This window comes from Schistocerca serialis, chromosome 3, assembly GCF_023864345.2.
Source record: "Schistocerca serialis cubense isolate TAMUIC-IGC-003099 chromosome 3, iqSchSeri2.2, whole genome shotgun sequence".
Lineage (NCBI taxonomy): Eukaryota > Metazoa > Arthropoda > Insecta > Orthoptera > Acrididae > Schistocerca > Schistocerca serialis.
Window position 1 is genome coordinate 857,639,441 of NC_064640.1, and position 2,950 is coordinate 857,642,390.

Genomic DNA, 2,950 nt, shown 5'->3' on the forward strand with positions numbered 1-2,950 from the left:
TGTATTCCTAACCTTTTCGTATAACAGATGACTCAGTAAGTTGGCACATTCCGTCTGTTTACAGAAGTGAAAATACATTTTCCTATCGTCGAAGGAAGACCTAGCATTGCACGCTAATGTTTGCCAACTTATCTCAGTGGATTGAAGTAAACCACGTTTTATGGACATCAGGGCAGTGGATACGTCGCACTTTATCACTCTGCGTTACTCATGTCCATGAACAGACTAGCGTAAATGGTGTTTCATTTAGAATGCTGGACCATCAGCACACAACTTGAGTTTCTGTAATTTTGAAATACAGATTAAATACTGAAGACTTTACACTTTGTGGTTTTAATGTATAATGTCGTGGGTTGAGGGCATTAAAGGAGAGGAGTGTAATAAGTCATTGCATAACATTCCGAAAACCTTTTCTATAACTGCAAAAAGCACTCCGTCTGCAGGCCACAAGTGGGCCATTGGGATCATCCAACCGCCTTGTCATCCTCAGCTGAGGATGCGGATAAGAGGGGCGTGGGGTCAGCACACCGCTCACCCAGTCGTTATGATGGGTTTCTTTGACCTGAGCAGCTACTATACGGTCGAGTAGCTCCTCAATTGGCATCACAAGGCTGAGTGGACCCAGAACAATGGCAACAGCGCATGGTGGCCCGGTTGGTTACCCATCCAAGTGCCGGCCACGCCCGACAGCGCTTAACTTCGGTGATCTCACGGGAACCGGTGTATCCACTGCGGCAAGGCCGTTGCCTATAATTGCAACCTTTGCAATTAAAGTACTTTGTAGCTCTTATGGCGTCTGATACCGTATTCGTTCTCTTTGCATCGAGGAATATTTAGTATACTTCCCTGTGGGGGGTTAAGTTTCTAAATCATCTGAATTTACTTGAAGCCAAATACCTGATACGAAAAACCGTAATGAGTTGCTGAATAAGCAACTGTGTGGAGTCCATCTCATTGTCTTCATATAGTATAGCTGAAAACGGCGACGTATGGGTGGATATTATGACTTATGTAACTTCCTACGGTTTTCCATATCTAATGTTCAATACTTAGTCGGGTGATCAGATGTATAGCAGTGACACAACGATCGAAGTGGCTCTGTGGTTAACACACTGGGTACGAACTCGGTGAGGGCGGGGCCCGTATCTCCTTTCGGAGATCCAGGTGCTAGTAGTTCCCCGGAGTCGGTCAAGGCAAATGCCGCAATGATTAATATTAAAACAACACGACCGATTTCCATCTCCATTCCCATCCTGTCCGTCTTGTACTGTGTGTCTAAAGATAGCGTTGTGTACATGTACGTGTTGCTTCCACTGTTGACATTATCTGATCCAAAGTATCGGAAACCTATTGGTAGACATTAATTTGGGATGTGGCCACCCTTCTCCTTTATGACGGCTGTAACTTTGTCAGTCTGGTACACCACCGCTGTCCGGGACGTGTGCAGACGTGTCTCCTACATCTACATTTATATTCCGCAAGCCACCCAACGGTGTGTGGCGGAGGGCACTTTACGTGCCACTGACATTACCTCCCTTTCCTGTTCCAATCGCGTATGGTTCGCGGGAAGAACGACTGCCGGAAAGCCTCCGTGCGCGCTTGAATCTCTCTAATTTTACATTCGTGATCTCCTCGGGAGGTATAAGTAGGGGGAAGCAATACATTCGATACCTCATCCAGAAACGCACCCTCTCGAAACCTGGATAGCAAGCTACACCGCGATGCAGAGCGCCTCTCTTGCAGAGTCTGCCACTTGAGTTTGCTAAACATCTCCGTAACGCTATCACGCTTACCAAATAACCCTGTGACGAAACGCGCCGCTCTTCTTTGGATCTTCTCTATCTCCTCTGTCAACCCCACCTGGTACGGATCCCGCACTGATGAGCAATACTCAAGTATAGGTCGAATGAGTGTTTTGTAAGCCACCTCCTTTGTTGATGGACTACATTTTCTACGGACTCTCCCAATGAATCTCAACCTAGCACCCGCTTTACCAACAATTGATTTTATTTGATCATTCCACTTCAATTCGTTCCGCACACATACTGCCAGATATTTTACAGAAGCAACTGCTACCAGTGTTTGTTTTGGTATCATATAATCATACAATAAAGGATCCTTCTTTCTATGTATTCGCAATACATTACACTTGTCTGTGTTAAGCGTCAGTTGCCACTCCCTGCACCAAGTGCCTATCCGCTGCAGATCTTCCTGCATTTCGCTGTAATTTTCTAATACTACAGAATCATCCGCGAAAAGCCGCATGGAACTTCCGACACTATCTACTAGGTCGGGGTAGCCATGCGGTCTTGGGCGCCTTGCCACGGTTCACGCGGCTGCCTCTCCCCCCCCCCCCCCCCCCCTCTCCGCCCCGTCGGAGGCTCCAGTCCTCCCTCGGGCATAGGTGTATGTGTTGTCCTTGGCGTTAATTAGTTTAAGTCAGATTAAGTTGTGAGTAAGCCTAGGGACCGATGACCTCAGCAGTTTGGTCCCATAGTCCTTACCACAAATTTCCAAATTTTCCAGACGCGTCTTCGGACTGGAATCACCCAAACTGCCTGTCACCAGCCATACGGCCTGACTGCTAGGAGTGATGGACTGGGATGTCATTTCAATTCACTGCAGGAGCCTTTTGGTTTACATCCGTGGGACCCTTACAGCACAGCGGTACGTCAACAATATTCTTGCCCCGTTTTGTTACCATTCATGGCAAGCCATCATGGGCTTACATTGCAGAATGATAATGTTCGCCGACAAACGGCGAGAGCTACTACTGCTTGTCTTCATACCTGCCAAGCCGTACCTTGGTCAGAGAGGTCGCCGGATCTCTCCCCAATTGAGGACGTTTGGAGCATTAAGGGCAGGACCCACCAAGCATCTCGGGATTTCGAGGCTCTAACGCGCCAATAGAACAGAATTCGATACAATATCCCTGAGGCGGACGTCCAAC

At 47.6% G+C, this 2,950-nt stretch overlaps 1 pseudogene; it reads right to left on the bottom strand.

Annotated features, from left to right (window-relative positions):
* Window positions 1-630: 630 nt before the first annotated feature.
* On the bottom strand, window positions 631-748 carry LOC126471841 (5S ribosomal RNA; annotated as a pseudogene).
* Window positions 749-2,950: the final 2,202 nt, after the last annotated feature.